Source organism: Chenopodium album, chromosome 15, assembly GCF_948465745.1.
Source record: "Chenopodium album chromosome 15, dcCheAlbu1.1, whole genome shotgun sequence".
Taxonomy (NCBI): domain Eukaryota; kingdom Viridiplantae; phylum Streptophyta; class Magnoliopsida; order Caryophyllales; family Amaranthaceae; genus Chenopodium; species Chenopodium album.
This window is the reverse complement of record NC_137848.1, coordinates 9,711,314-9,728,961: the sequence shown is the minus strand read 5'-3', so window position 1 is coordinate 9,728,961 and position 17,648 is coordinate 9,711,314. Positions and strand designations below refer to the sequence as shown.

At 41.3% G+C, this 17,648-nt stretch overlaps 1 pseudogene; it reads left to right on the top strand.

Moving 5' to 3' along the window:
• Positions 1-1,250: 1,250 nt before the first annotated feature.
• Positions 1,251-17,157, top strand: LOC145580766 (endochitinase A2-like; annotated as a pseudogene).
• Positions 17,158-17,648: the final 491 nt, after the last annotated feature.

The following is a 17,648-nucleotide window of genomic DNA, read 5'->3' as shown; positions in this document are numbered from 1 at the left end:
ACTGTGCTAAATTATCAAAGTTTAGCACATGGAATTTTTGTAATTAAATGGCATTGGACTCCGTGCGTAGACAATAAACAATAATAAAGGATACTAAAGTTTCTGACATTTTCCATGTGCACAAACAAACAATCTAACGGCAACAACAAGCGTCCGTTACTGTAGTACCGGGGTAACACTCACTCCCAACCACGGTAATTTTGCCTGAGTTAAGTTTTTACTACCTCAAAATTATTTGTCATCTTTGTTCGTAGAGAGAGAAACAGAAAACCCAAAGAGAGAAACAGAAATAGCCATGAGAGATGAGAGATGAAGTTCCAAGCTTTTTAGATCTGTCACTCCGTGGTTGTTACATCTCGCAGTCGGAGGTATGTTTTTTGAATTGAAGATACCCAGCAGCAAACAGTAATAAAACCCCTAATTTTCTTCTCATATGCAAATTATAAGCAAATTCAAATTGAAAACGGAAACAAATTGGAGTAAATCAGAAATTACACATACTTTATTGGCAATTACGTATTGTATTGAAGATACCCAACAACACAAACACGTACCTATGGATTTACAAAAATCAACCGCAATTTCTCAGATCGACGAACAACACCATACGACAAGGCCACACCAACCAGTAAATGAGATTCGCAACTCCAACCAGTAAATGAGAAATGCATAATTTTATCCAACTAATTACATGCAGTAGGGTTCAAGTTCTGGCTCGGTAGAAGAACAAGAAAAGAATGGGGAGTAAGGGAGTGAAAAAGCACCAGTCAAGTTGATGAAGAAGAAGAAGACACGTGTCGCGTAATTAAATTCTAATGTGTTTGGTAGGTGTGACAGCAAGTAACCATGGTTAAGCAAGGCAATGTAACGGCAAACATAACAGCAATTAAGTATCAATTTTGCCTAAGACATTTTAACCCTTACTTTTGAAGCTAAAAGGACGATAATGCCTTGTTATAAACGGCCCAAATTTAGCACAATTATTAACCTAGGCCACCTCCTATTGATTCACGGAGAGGAATAATACAAATAAACAAGACTCTCAATTATTGTACGGAGTACTTTTTATAGCACTATAGCTTACGTAAAATAATATGTACGATGTACTATGTAACAAAGCAAAATTAAAGGACACGTGAAAAACGTGATAATGATTTTGCATGGTAATCAATTAACCTTATAAAATTCACTCGAACTCTCCCCATAATTTCTCATCAACACACAAAAAATTTCAAGAAATTATAGAAAAAATGTCGACTAAAATCAAAGAGAGTTTACTAATTATTGGAGTTATAATTTTCACCTTGTTCCTCTTACTAGACCAAAGTAAAGCCGAACAATGTGGAATGCAAGTAGACTTCAAGTTTAACTGCACGGAAGGATATTGTTGTAGTAATTTTGGGTGGTGTGGCACCACCCAAGATTACTGCGGCGAAGACAAGTGTCAAAGCCAATGCCCCGAGCCTTTGCCTCCTACACCGCCTCCTCCTCCCATGCCACCTAGTCCTATAACGGATTTTTTCACTGAAGACTTGTTCGAAGCAATGCTTTTGCATCGAAATGATGTTCGATGCAAGTCTAATGGGTTCTATACTTACTATGCTTTCATTACTGCTGCTGCTTCTTTTCCCGAGTTTTGTAACACAGGAGACCTTGATACTAGGAAGCGCGAACTTGCTGCTTTCTTTGGCCAAACCTCTCAAGAAACCACAGGTTTGTTCAACTTCTTGTGATTGCTTTATGTATCGTGTGTTCATGTCACTTAGCATATACTATACACTATACACACAGTTGTTGCGTATAATATTACCTCCTTTGTATATATTCTCCAAACCTAATCATACAAGTTTATTACCCATATGTACCATTATAGTATACTAGTGTAGTACGTAGGGATGGCAATCCAGTCCGGATCTGACCCTACTTAGCTCAGATCCGAAGTAAAAAAATCTGCTCCAAGTTCGAGAAAAAAGTAATCCGAGTTCGACTCCATAAAATAATCCGACTTCGAGTCGGATCCTACAAAAAATCCGAGAAAAAAATCCGACTCCGACAAATGTCCGACTCTGACGGATTATCCAACTCCGACTCCAATAGATTGTGGATTTTTGTGTGGGTCATGGTGGCAATGCGTGTGGGTTATAAAGGCCCAAATAGCCCAATTTCTCAAAGTATATTGAATAATGAAAAAAACCTCGGAGTCGAATCAGATCGGAGTCGGAGTCGGAGGTCGGATAATGAAGTCGGAGTCGGTGTCGGAATTTCGGAGTCGGATGTCGGAGTCGGAAACGGAGTCGGAGTCGGATTTAGCCTCCGACTTCTTGTCAGGTCGGAGTCGGATTTAGCATAATCCGCTCCGAGTCCAACCCGTTGCCATCTTGTATGGAATGATATCTGAGTATGACCGATATCTTGTGAAGGCACGTGACCAGGCTCTAAACAGTTATGAGAGGGTGCCGATATGTTCCAGAAAGATGACATGTCAGCTTGTCGGAATTCAACACGTGGCAGCAGAAGCACGACACTTGGCACAGAAGGCTCTGCATGGATGAGAGCCACATGTCAAGGTAGGTCATTATAAATAGTAGGTAAGACCTCATTAATGGGGGCATGAATTACACTCTCTTTCTCTCTCTCTCTACTTTCTCTCTCTTACTTATCTTCTTTTCTTAAACACTTTCTGACTTTATCATCGGAGTGGTTATCCCCGGATCACCCCGGGGTTAGCTAACTTCTTTTCATTGTGTAGGTCCTCAGCTTGCCGATAGGAGTATCAGGATCTCAGGTCCGAATTCTTGGGGAAGTCAGGATTAGACGGAAACAATTTGGCGCTAGAAGGAGGGGACAATTGATCACTCCTATCGCCTAAGAACCTCACACAAAAACATTCATATAACAACGATAACCATGGCCGGAAACAATGGAATACCCCTAGAACAACCCCAGGTGGAAATAGTAGATGAAACTCATACCCTAGAGGATAATCAATTTCATGTGCCGATAACTCCCCCTGTAGGAGGAGGGGAGGCAGAGGATCCTATGGCGGCATTCACTCCAGATGAGTTGGAAACAGCCGCAAGGGTGATGAATGCAATGAGTAGGAAGAGAAAGGAGGCTGAGGCGGCACGGGCTGAAAGAGAAGCTGCTCAGGCCGATAGAGGAACATCGCACCGTCACCAGGAAGAACAACACAATAAGTTGGAGAACCCGTCAAGGGGACCCCGACATGAGTCGTCGGTAAGATCGCATACAACATCACGGCGGGTTGAACAATCCTCAAGTCACGTTGTGAGTACCGGAACTCAGCAGCAGAGAAGTTCACAAGTAGAGGGTCAAGCAGTGCGCACAGTGGTGCAGTTAAGGGCATCCCCATTTGCCCAGCACATCTTGGATCAGCCAATGGAAAAGGTGAAAATGCCGACTTGTAGGTATGATGGAAGAGGGGATCCGGCAAGATTCATAACGTCCTATGAGGGACACATGATGCTATACACTAACTCAGATGCAGTCTGGTGTAAAGTCTTTCCGACAACTCTGATTGGGGCTGCAGCCGATTGGTTTAACAACCTTGAAGTTGGGTCAGTAGATAGCTTTGAAAGATTGACTGAGATGTTTGTAGGTCAGTATGTCAGTAACAGTGTGAGGCAGAGAACCTCTGGAGAATTGATGGCTGTGGAGCAGAATCCGGATGAATCTTTGAGGGATTATATCAGGCGATTTAACAATGAGGCAAACACCATTCCGAAATTGCAACAGGAAATAGCTGTGATGGCTTTAATGAATGGATTGACTGATTCGGATTTTAAGAGATATCTTACAAGGAAGAACCTGCCGACATTGGCAGCGACATTCAGCAAAGCTCATGATTATATAAAGAGTGAGGAGTTAATGAAGACAAGTAGCAGACATGTCACTGCCGGAAAGGGGCAGAGTCAGTTTGAAGGGTCATCATCTGGAGGAAGTAGGCCGAGAGCCCCTGCTCCGGGAAGGGGAGGAGGAAGCCGACAAGATACCAGACCGACAAGGCTGCCAATGAGATATAGCACCTACACTCCCCTGAATACACCAAGGGCAGCAATCTACTCAGTAAATCAGAACAGAGAAGATTGGTCAAGGCCGATTCCCATGAAAGCAAGGTCGAGGGATGTAAAGAAGTATTGTATGTTCCATAGGGATGTGGGGCATTATACGGAGGAGTGTACACAATTGAAGGACAACATTGAGGAATTGATCAGGAAAGGGCACTTAACACAATACCGGTTGAATGCCGGCAGAAATCAGCAACCGGCACAAGCTATTGAGAGGCAACAGATGGAAGCAAGGCCTGAAAGAACTCAAGGAAGAATAGTCCGGCAAGGGGACGCAGGAGTACCACCGTTATCTACTGGAAGAGTAGATGTAATAACGGGAGGACCGATTCATGGAGGGACAATTAGTGGGGCAAAGAAGCATTTGGCGGAACACCGACATCTAGTTTGTGCTTTGGACGTAGACAACCGTCCTCGGCCGGCGTCAATACCACAAGTTGTGTTTACAGAGGAAGATGCACGAGGTGTAGTATTCCCGCATGACGATCCGTTAGTCCTGATAACCAAGATAAATGGGGCTGACATCAAAGAGTGCTGGTAGATGGGGGTAGTTCAGCAAATGTGTTGTTTGTGCAAGCTTTTAATGAGATGAATATAGGGCGACAATACTTGAAGCCGGTATCGTATCCAGTAATCGGGTTTAATGGGTCGACTGTAAGGCCAGAAGGGAGCATTGTGTTGCCCGTAAGGATGGGTGATGGACCACAGGCAAGAGATGTGATGGCAGAGTTTCTGGTGGTGGATGTCAAGTCGGCTTACAACGCAATTATCGGCAGACCGATAATTCACGACATGCAGGCCGTTGTGTCAACTTACCATCTAGCAATAGCCTATGTGTCGAATTTAGGTGCTGTGGAGAAGGTGTATGGGGGTCAGGTTATGTCAAAAGCCTGTTATGTTACAGCTTTGAAGAACCCAGTTGGTAATGTTACGGTACCGTGCAACCCAATAAGGGAAGGTGAGCCGACAGTTCAGGATTTAACCATGAAAAACTTTGATGCAAGACCTGAGGAAACACCAAGGCCGTTACCGGGGGGAGAAACCGTCCAAGTTGAACTGCAACCAGGTGACCCGAGTAGGACAGTGAAGGTTGGGGCTGATATGGATGTGGACACTAGGTGTAACCTGATAAGCTTGCTGCGTGAAAATGCCGATGTCTTTGCGTTCTCGGCCAGTGAGATGCCAGGAATACATCCAGAAGTAATGGAGCATAAGTTGAATGTTGACAGAAAGTTCAGGCCGATAAGGCAAAAGAAGCGCAATTTCTCAACTGAGAAAATAGAAGCAATACAAGCTGAAGTAAATAAACTCTTAGCAGCAGGGTTCATTGAGCCTTGCACATATCCAGAGTGGTTGGCGAATGTAGTAATGGTGAGAAAGCCGACAGGGAAGTGGCGAATGTGTGTGGATTTCACAGATCTGAATAAGGCTTGCCCTAAGGATTGCTACCCACTACCCCGGATAGACAGGCTAGTAGACTCAACCTCTGGTCATGCCATGCTTAGTTTCCTGGACGCATTTTCAGGATATCATCAAGTCAGCATGCATAAGGCTGACAGGAATAAAACGGCTTTTATAACAGATGTTGGTGTATATTGTTATAAGGCAATGCCGTTTGGGTTGAAAAATGCAGGGGCAACCTACCAGAAATTGGTAGACAAGATTTTTGAGAAGCAGAAGGGACGGAATGTTGAGGTGTATGTGGATGATACGGTAGTGAAGAGCAAGGAAAAAGGAAACCATATAGCAGATTTGAGAGAAACATTTGAGACTTTAAGGAAATATCAGATGAAGTTAAATCCGGAGAAGTGTGTTTTTGGAGTTAGATCAGGGAAGTTTCTAGGCTTCATGGTCAGTGAACGGGGGATAGATGCGAATCCAGATAAGGTAAATGCGGTACTTCAAATGAAACAACCAAAAACCATTCGTGATATACAGAGGTTGACTGGCAGGATGGTAGGGTTAACCAGGTTTATCAGCAAGTCAGCTGATAAGGCACTTCCGTTTTTTATGGTACTAAGAAAGAACAAGGCATTCGAGTGGGGAAAAGAACAAAGTGATGCCCTAGAAGTAGTAAGGAATCATCTTAGATCTCTTCCCACGATTGCCAGGCCCGAGAGGGGAGAAGTGTTGCAATTATACATTTCGGCATCGCCAAAAACGGTAGCAGCCGTTTTGTTAGTAGAAAGGAAGAAACAACAACAGCCGATATACTTTGTCAGTCATGTTTTGAATGCGGCAGAGCGTAGATATCTAGTGATAGAAAAAATGGCATTAGCAGTAATGGTGGCAGCCAGGAAGTTGAGGCCTTACTTTGATGCACATCCAATAGAGGTGCTCACTAATCATCCCTTAGAGAAATCGTTGCGTAAAATGGATACATCTGGCAGATTACTGGCATGGGCAGTTGAGTTGTCGGAGTATGAGATAGGCTACAAGCCAAGAACATCAATTAAGGCTCAAGCGTTGTCTGATTTTATTGTTGAAACCACATACACCGATGAAGAGGAAGAACTGGGAACATGGCAGGTATCAGTTGATGGATCGGCTACGGCAACGGGGGCAGGGGCAGGAATTGTGATAACGACTCCAGATGGGAAAATGTTTGAATATGCCATGAAGTTTAAGTTCAAGGCAACAAATAATGAAGCCGAATACGAAGCCGCGGTGGCCGGAATGCAATTGTCAATAGCAGTAGAAGCAAAACGGCTAGTTTTGACAACTGATTCTCAGCTGGTATCAAGTCAATTTAGTGGGGAGTATGAGACTCGAGAGCCGGCAATGGTGAAATATTTGGAGAAGATGAAGCAGTTAGCAGCTCAGCTGCAGTACTTTGAGATCAAATTAGTTCCGAGATTGAAAAATGCTCAAGCAGATGCGCTGGCAAGATTGGCAAGCTCAAGTTTTAATGACTTGGAAAGGACAGTTATGGTAGAGGTTTTAAAGCAGAGAAGCATAGATGAGATGTCGGCAGAGGTTTTATGTGTTGATGTGAGGAATCAATGGTACAATAAAATACTGGCATACATCGTTCATGGTGTAGGGCCAACAGATAAAGGGGAGCTGAAAAGATTGCGGAAGGATAGTGTATGGTTCGTTATGTACCAAGGCCAGTTATACAAAAGGGGGTTTTCACTGCCATTGCAAAGGTGTATAACGGATTTTGAGTCAGCAAGATTGATAGAAGAATTGCATGAGGGAAGCTGTGGTAACCATCTCGGAGCAAGAGCCTTGTCCAGAGAAGCAATGAGAAGAGGTTACTACTGGCCGACAATGAATGCAGACGCAGTGGCTTACGTTAAAAAATGCGAGAAGTGTCAAAAGTTTGCCCCAGTTATCAACTTACCCCCAAACGATCTAACTCCGATATTAAGTCCAATCCCTTTTGCCCAATGGGGAATGGATATAGTATGCCCGTTCCCATCGGCCACGGGTGGAAGAAAATTTCTGATAGTGGGAATTGATTACTTCACAAAATGGATAGAAGCAGAACCAGTAACGAAGATAACGGCATCGGAAGTGAAAAAATTTATATGGAAAAACATCTTCACAAGGTTTGGATTGCCGATGGCGATGGTTTTTGATCATGGAACCCAATTTGACTGTAAGCCAGTCAAAGATCTCTTAATGATGTATAAGGTGAAGTTTGCTTACGCAGCAGTATGCCATCCACAGTCTAACGGCCAGGCAAAAGCAGCAAATAAGCAGATCATAACAGCAATTAAGAAGAAGATCGAAGATGCAAAGGGTTTGTGGGCAGATTTGATACCAGAAATATTGTGGGCAAACAGGACAACAGTAAGAGAAGCCACGGGTGAATCACCTTATACTCTAGTTTTTGGAACAGAGGCAGTCATACCAGCAGAAGTCGGGTTGCCGACATTTAGGGTTCAACATTACTGTGAAGACCAAAATGATTTACTCCTACGACAACAGTTAGATTTCTTGCCAGAGCTAAGAGAAAAGGCAGCAGTTAAGTCAGCTGCATTTAAGGAAAGAATGTCAAGAGCCTACAACAGAAGAGTATCTCATCGGCCGTTAAGTAAAGGAGATCTGGTACTACGAAGAACAGCAGCAACCGGTAAAGGGAATGAAGATGGAAAGCTGACTGCAAGTTGGGAAGGACCTTATCGGATTAGAGATGTCGTCATCCAAGGATCATTTTATCTGGAAACTTTGGATGGGACACCCCTAAAGAATGTATGGAACTCAGCTGTATTAAAGAAATACTATGTGTAATATACAATTTTTATATGAAGCTGACATCAAGAAAGATATCGGTGATGAATGAAGAAATATTCAGACAACGTGTGTTGGAAAAGGCATCCTCCATTTAACAGAACACCGTTAAATGGGACGGACAGCTCTTAACCGCTTCCGTGAAGTTAATAGATATACAACCTGATCAGTTGTATACGTTAACTCACGAGGTTGCTGGTTCAAAATATAATACCGGCCAAATCAATTCGAGTATACGCCGATATGAGGCGTAGCTCAGAAAGTGATCACCGAGAGGGTACCTGACTGGCTGAAATAGCAAAGCAGTAGGTGACCGAGGTTATAATCTGAACCAGCAACAACCATTTACTGCTCAGTATACATAGATCTAATATGAACTATGTATACTGGGGGGAGTAAGGAATGATATAGTACTTGTGATAACAACAGTGTATTGTTAACACAACAGTGTATTGTTAACTGATATTTGTGATGTCTATAGTACTTGTGATAACAACAGTGTATTGTTAACTGATATTTGTGATGTCTATAGTACGCTGAAGGATGTCGGGTATCAGACAAACCGCCAGGTAAGTCTTTAATTTTTGCAATCTTTTACAAATTATAATTTGCAAGACAAAACAAGAAGATGTCGGTGATGACTGCCCGCCCCTTCAAGCTTGTGCATTCTCAGGCACTGGGGAGTCCAAAATGCTGGGATCTTTGGGGCCGTCATCAGCACTGGGCGCCAAATTGAACAAGTCCTCCTCCGAGAACTGTTGTGTCTCGAAGCTGGAAGGGGTCTTATAAGCTTCCTCATTGAAAGCTTTTTCAACTTTTGCCCAGTCTTCCTTCTTCTAACCGGCAGCCCGAGCTACACATCTCTGAGCAGCAGTCCAGCCTCCATCAAAACGATCTTGGAGCTTGGAGCAGAACTCGTCTGAAGCTAAATAACGGCCCACAGCTCTTTGGCAAATCCCAGGCTTATCAGCTTCCATCTGCATAACCTTCTCCTCAAGGTTCTTTATTTTAGCTCTGGCATTGCTGAGATCCTTCTCAATTGAAGGAAGACGCTCAAGGGCTTTGTCCTTTTCGACAATCCGAGTCTTCAGATTCTGCAACTCTAATTCCAAGCCAGCCACCTTCTCCACCTTAATCCTCAGCTCCGACATCTCCTGGTCATCTTTTTCCTTTATTTTCCTCAAATCATCCAAGGCTCTTTCAGCATTGCTGATGATTTCCTGCATGGCACTTTGGCTGGAAGAGGCCTGATGATGTTTCTCCTGATAGTAACGGTACATCTCAACCAGTTCTGTACCGGACATGACGGCCTAAGCAAAAAGTATACAGTAAAAATAAATAAATAAGTAAAAAAAGAGTAATAAATAGAAGTTAAGAGTTAAACGAATAGGATAAGTACATGACAAAGATGAGAACAAAGTAAAAAAAAAAATTATTATTAATTAATTATGTAAAAGAGAAGAAAAGATACCTTCATCATATTATGCATATGAGCAGCAGCAAGGGGACAGATTGGACCAGCAGGTCTGTCCATCGGCAGAGTAAGATTGCTCAGCAGTCGGTAGCCGAGATTCCCACCTTGCATTGGGTCATCGGTGATCATAGATTCATTCCGGCCGACATCCATATCCGGTTGCCAACGGTCTCCGGAATGACCAGGAGGGACGGCAAACCCCTTCAAAACTTCATCTGGAAATCTTCCAGAGACTCGTTCAATCCATTGATTGGACCGGTAAGTCAGGGCCGGAATGCTGGAATCTGACCCAACTGTAGTAGGGGTGATTGTGGTGGTTGCCTGAGGTTGACGAGGGGACTCGGCAGAGGTGAGATCTTCGATCTCAACACCCTGAATAACCTTCTTCACAATGGCCTCAGGGCTCTTAGCTTTCTTGGTGGGTGGAGTCTTCTCGGACTCCGATTGGTCCTTCTTCTTCCCACCACGCCCTTCAGGTTGTCTAGGGCTGGAGATCACAATTCCACCTCGTCGATTGGCCAGAGATGTTGTCTTTCTCTTTTTGGCGTTTTCATCAACCATGATCTCAGCTCTTCTTTTGGCACTAATAGCTGGAGCGCGGCCGCAAACGGTGGCAAGAGTGTCGTAGGGGTTTGAAGCTTTAGGGCAACGTCTGAAAACTCTTTTCCCGTCGGAAGATAAGCCGAGTTGCTTATTGTCCAACTTGTCAATACCTGAGAGGAAAGAATGTAAGATCAAAAAGTTAGGTACAGATAATTAAAAAAAAAGAGAGGAAGAAAAACTCAATAAAATAAACAGTACCATAGTTGTCAGTCCAACAGAGACCAACGCGAGATAACGGCGCGTTGCCCAGAATGTAACTCACATTCGGCACCCACACCTTAGGAACTATGCGAACCTTGCCATCACCCTCATCAAATTCAGAGACGTCAAAATGATTGACGGCTCTCTCTTCATGTTTACCAAGATCCCTCTCAGGAATCGAGTCAAAACGAGGATGAGGCTGGTAAAAGGTTCTTCTTAGAGGAAAATCCTCAGGAACCGACATGAAAAAGAACCTCACTTGCCAACCCTTGCAACTTGTCAATTTGGGGTGGACGGTATATTTGTGAGGCTGGGTATACAAGGACCACCACCCATCTGACTGACCATCCCTCTTCAAGGTAATTAGTCGTCTAAAAACGTTAAGGGTTAAGGGGTAGTTTCGATATAGCATAACCCAGATGGTGGCAATAACGGCCCGGATAGTGGGAGGGGTAACCTGAACTAAACAGACGTTCCAGGCCTTTAGGATTTTTGCTACAAAAGGATGAAGAGGAAAGCGAAGGCCGAAATCTAAGTGCTTCATGTAAACAGCCACGGAACCCGCTGGACAATCTAATACTGAGGCTCCAGAAGGGGGAACTGACAGCTCGTACCCATCAGGTAAATTGAAGAATTTCTTAGCACGGCGGCAGTAATCTTTTTCAATTGCCGTCTTCCTAAAATCATCACTTATTTTTGCCTTGGCCACTTTTCCATTTCTGGCAAGGGTAATAGGTTGTCGGAACTCAGCTCTATCAGTCTCAGAATTGTAACCCTCATCCAGATTTTCTTCCTGAATAACCTCAGCCGTCATATCGACAATATCTTCCCTATTTTCATTGTCGATACTGTCTTCTTGAGTCTCATCATCTCCTAAAACCGAGTTGACGGCTGAATCATGAACTGGAGATGACGGACCTTCCAGAGGGTTTGCAGGGATGTCATCCACTGGTTCTTCTTCAGAAGAACTTACGACCTGACCTTGCCCAGGTCTTTTTCTGGATTCAGCTGCCTTAGCGGCCTCAGCTGCTTTAGCTGCTTTGGCGGCCTCGGCGGCTTTACGGGCAGCAGCTCGAGGCTGATAACTGGTACTCTTTACCCTTGGCATGGTGTTTATGCCTATATTGCCAACGTTAGTGCCGTATTGATTAAAATAGCGTTTCCCAGTAAAGCTGCGTAAGTGATAACGAACACTAACAGGCTCAACGTCAAGAATTTCGGTGTCGGCAGGGATATCAGGGTTAGTAGGGTGAGAGGCACTTTCGCGGTGGGCAATAGTCCTATGTATCATAAAAGCGCGTTTTTCTTCTTCAGAAGATAACGTCTCAAATGGATAATCAATATTATCAGAAAGGGAAGATGAATTACCCTGGTTACTACCAGTTTCTTTGCCTAAGGATTGCCTAATTAAACGACGCCTAGCAGTACTAAGGTTAGGGAAATTCTCTTCGACACTATCTTCAGACATTTAATTTAAAAATGAGAAAATAAAACAAAACATGCAAAATCAAGGGGTTAAGGAGCAACAATACCTTCGACAAAAGTCGCTGATACGATGAACTTAAAGTGAGAAGTGACGAAGAAGAAAAGCACGCCGAATATACTGAGAAGCGTAGACCGAAATCAAGAAGAGTCAGGGAAATAAACTTTTTGTTGAAGAACAATTAAGACTGAGAAAAAACTTTGGAAGAATGAAAGTGAAATGAAAAATGGCGAAATTTTTGATCTAAAAGGAAAAAAAAAAATAAAAAAAAATAAAAATAAAAAAAAAACTGAAGAGTCAGTTGAGGTGAAAGGCGGTTCAGAAATCCAACGGCCCTGAATCAACAACCAATTTCAAAAAGTAGCGGCAGGATTTGTGACACGTGTATTAATTTTCCCGCTTCAAAAAAAAAAAAAAAAACGGTTACGCTTCCATATTATAACAAGTAGACCTTGTCTGCTATCGGCATATTTTGTAACAAGTAGACCTTGTCTGCTATCGGCATACAAGGTCACTTGGGGGGGGGAAAACGGAGTTTTTCGCTCCCACGAATTTTGTAACAAGTAGACCTTGTCTGATATCGGCATACAAGGTCACTTGGGGGGGAAAACGGAGTTTTTCGCTCCCAGGAATTTTGTAACAAGTAGACCTTGTCTGCTATCGGCATACAAGGTCACTTGGGGGGGAAAACGGAGTTTTTCGCTCCCACGAATTTTGTAACAAGTAGACCTTGTCTGCTATCGGCATACAAGGTCACTTGGGGGGGAAAACGGAGTTTTTCGCTCCCACGAATTTTGTAACAAGTAGACCTTGTCTGCTATCGGCATACAAGGTCACTTGGGGGGGAAAACGGAGTTTTTCGCTCCCACGAATTTTGTAACAAGTAGACCTTGTTTGCTATCGGCATACAAGGTCACTTGGGGGGGGAAACGGAGTTTTTCGTTCCCGGGAATTTTGTAACAAGTACACCTTGTCTGCTATCGGCATACAAGGTCACTTGGGGGGGAAAACGGAGTTTTTTCGCTCCCGGGAATTTTGTAACAAGTAGACCTTGTCTGCTATCGGCATACAAGGTCACTTGCGGGGGAAGAACGGTTAAAAGCCAATAATAATGCAAACGGTTAAAAGCCAATAATAATGCAAATGGATACAGTGCAGGATTATAGTACAAAGATTGTCTTCTTACAATCACAAAATAGAAATAAAAACAATGAATAAGAATAAATCTTCTCAGCAAAAGAATATAGAGCTTGAAGGAATATAGTGAATATGAGTCTCTGAGATGTTCTCAAGCTTCGTCTGATAATATGTGAGTATAAGCCAAGCAAGTATAACGAACTGCGGCAATGGCAAGGTCAATAATAAAGTTTTGTTAACGCACAGTGCTTGACAGAATACAAGAAATGTTGTCGCATGAAATTTCCAACATAAGATGAAATTTGAAGAATGAGAAGTGGGACCCAAAGTTTGTTTAGTTCAGTTTGTTGCCTGTGTTAACTGAGAACGATGATGTATGATCATGCGTCCTCACTTGGGGGGCTAATTGTATGGGATGATATCTGAGTATGACCGATATCTTGTGAAGGCACGTGACCAGGCTCTAAACAGTTATGAGAGGGTGCCGATATGTTCCAGAAAGATGACATGTCGGCTTGTCGGAATTCAACACGTGGCAGCAGAAGCACGACACTTGGCACAGAAGGCTCTGCATGGATGAGAGCCACCTGTCAAGGTAAGTCATTATAAATAGTAGGTAAGACCTCATTAATGGGGGCATGAATTACTCTCTCTTTCTCTCTCTCTACTTTCTCTCTCTTACTTATCTTCTTTTCTTAAACACTTTCTGACTTTATCATCGGAGTGGTTATCCCCGGATCACCCCGGGGTTAGCTAACTTCTTTTCATTGTGTAGGTCCTCAGCTTGTCGATAGGAGTATCAGGATCTCAGGTCCGAATTCTTGGGGAAGTCATGATTAGACGGAAACACATCCCTAGTAGTACGAATAATTTAAAATAGTACAAAAGGGCGTTACAGTATTATGTAAGTTACGAATAGTCGAATACATAACTAATTGATTGATTTGTGAATGGTAAAAACAAAAGGTGGATGGCCAACTGCAGAAGACGGACCGTATGCATGGGGATATTGCTTCATTAAAGAAGAAACCACAACCGATTATTGTGTTGCTTCAAATGAATGGCCTTGTGTTCCTGGGAAGAAGTACTATGGTCGAGGACCTATTTAGCTTAGCTAATACGTATTTCATTCACACCCTTTCTAATTAGTACATTTAGGCGTAGAAAACGCACCCTAATTTTTGTTGGTACGTATAATACCTTTTTCTTTGGTATGTCAAGGTATTGTATAGGCTTACCGGAGTATTTTGCTTTTAATTTTATTTAGTCTGTTTGTCCCCTCAAACAATTATATTAATTATTTTCGTAATGATTTAAGAATTACCCTTAGTGTAAAAAAAGACCAATTAGAACAAAATTTAATTCCGTTACACTAGCTAGTCTTGTGTTAAAGTCTTTATTTTGGTACACAAATCGTATGTGTCCTAATGTCCTTTATTTGTGGGATAAAATTTGCAGCAACTACAATTATGGACAAGCAGGGGAGGGACTAAACTTGCCACTTCTTTCAGATCCAGATCTAGTCGAAAACGACCCGATTATTGCATTCAAGACGGCTATTTGGTTCTGGATGACACCCCAGTCACCCAAGCCATCTTGCCATGAGGTAATGACTGGGCAATGGGTACCAACTCAGGCAGACAAAGATGCAGGTCGAGTACCAGGTTACGGCGTAACCATAAATATAATTAATGGTGGCCTCGAATGTAACATACCAGAACCAGATACACGAGTTGAGAATCGTATTGGATTTTACAAGCGTTACTGTGATATTCTTAATGTTAGTTATGGTGACAACCTCGATTGCTACAATCAAAAACCTTTTAATTGGGGGTATTTTCTATCTCGTGGAGGTGCATTTTCGGCCTAGCTACATCATCGATCGATCTTTAAGTTGATTATGGTCTAGGAGTATGTTGTATGTACTAGTATAGTAAGGTCATTATCTATATGTATGTGCAACATACAATATATAATAAGGTAGCGTTGAACTCCATAGCATGTATGTTGCATAATCAATAGTCATGGTCTCATGGACCTCGTGATGTACTAATCTTCTAAAATAAATAAATAAACGGGTTTACGTACCCTCCACTTTATTTATGATGAATTATGGAAGGCGGCACTTTAATTACTTACTCCATTTTATTTATTTATATTTAATTTTAATTGAAACAATTGGCCGAGTATATATAGATTGCTAAGTATGTTTGTGTTTAGAAGGTTTTTTAAAGATATATTGGAATATCAAAAGTTAGGGATAGAATTATCAAAGTAATTTATTTTAACGGTTTTACACAATACATACAATAGATAAATTTCAGCCTCAAGGACCTGTTTAGTTCAACTCATTTTCACTTCAGTTCAGCTCTAATCAGTTCAGTTCAGTTCAGTTCAGTTGCTAATTTCCCTCTCTCATAAAATATTCAGTTCAGTTCAATTCGGTTCATTTCAGTTCAGTTCAGCTCATTTAGTAAATCAGAACAGACTCTTAGATCTCCTATGTTATATGGTCCTATCTCCTATGGCTATGAATATACTAGGCCGTCGCTCATAACAACCTAAATGCTACGTACACCTTGACGAGGATGCATGAAAGGAGATTAGGGGCCATAAGGCAAGCTCACCTCTAAACAAACATACTCTCAAATATGGAAGTGTCACTCTCACTAATTCAATGCCAAACTTAGATTATGTTGTTAATTTTACTTAATTACTTTGACTTTTCTATACATTGAACCACTACTTACTAATAAGAGTCCATTCAAACATATAAGGATGAATAGTAAAAAGGAATAAAAATCAAACGTCAATTCAAATGTCCTACAGTAGTCTAATTATTTGACTCACATAAAAAACATGGTAATTTTACTTAGAAACCCAAATTCGATTACATTCCAAAAATACCGTAAGCGCAGCCTCCTTACTATAAAAAACATTCGTATCTCAGGAATTCAAGCTCAGTAGAAACTTCGTAGAAGCTAACTAATTAGTTAAAAATTTTAGACATTGACATGTAGAAAATAGTAAATTTATTAAGAAAATATTATTCAATTTATCATATGGTCAAGGTTGACTGATGAGAGATCTAACTTATACTAGTTGATTTGTCCAAATTAAATAATCAATAATACAATGGATTTAAACTTTGCTCGTAAACCATCTAAATTTGTATCGAGAAGTTCATTAGTAAAATTAAAGGTTGATAGCTATAATCGTTTCCTCAAAAAGAAGTTGATAGCTATAATCGCACAAAATTGAATATGACTATGAATTCCAGATGAGGGAGTAACGTTAAAAGTATATAGAAATAATCGACAAGCTAAGTGATTGATGTAAAATGTAACGAAAAGTCAAAGTATGTAGGATATAAGGGCACATAGCAAAGTAGCATAATAAAAGAGAAAAATTGACTAGTATAAACCTAATACTTAGTTAAAACTACATAACACAAGCAATGATGCAATGTGCAGGAACAAATACTAATTCAATTTCAAACCATAAAAATTCATTTACTTTTGGTCAAGCTACAAGAAAAGTTAGGTGAATTCAAATAAAGCACAAACAAAATTGGCACTATATATATGGACAATAATGTACTCCTATATCCTTAAACTTCACAAAAAGCTTAATAATCAACAATAATAAGCATTAATCAAGCATTCTAAAAGGTGTAGGTACGTACGTACTAAGTGAAAAAAATGATGAAATTCCAGCAAAAAAAAATCACTATGTTTATCACAATGGTGGTGTTTCTTGTACTCTCAATGCTTTGTTCAGCGGGTGAGGCGAGGCCGTTAATGGATGGTTATGGCTCCAACAATGGTGTATCAGTGTATCATTCGACGGTATATGAAAGCGCCAAGGGCAAACTGGCATTTTGGCTCCAAAAATTGGCATCAGGACCAAGCGATGGAGGTGCTGGTCACTGATTTTACATCTGTGATGGACCAACCATGCATATATGGTTTATAAAAAAGAACTTGATATATGTAAATATGTTCGGATATGATGATAGGAAACATTTTCTTGTACAAAAAACTATTGTTATTATTTTTTTTTTATTTGTTTATTATTTCATTGTATTTGGCCTGCTGGTGGTCAAATAATTTGATGACCAACTTTGAATGATGGTGTATTTTTTTTGCTAATGTTCTAAGAATTCTATGGAGTAATTAATTAAATGTTAGCTATTATTCGTTATGTTAGTTCCAATTGGTGGTTCGTACACCCGGCCGGGTGTATTATGCGCATGGTACACCCCGGCATGATACACCCGAATTAAAGCGGAAAGAACATAGTATAAATTATAAAGAACATCATGAATTTGTAAAAAGAACATATCACTGAAATATAAAGAAAACAATAATTTCTGAGAACAGTTTTTTTAAAAAGTAAAAGATAATTATTAATTGTTTTTACC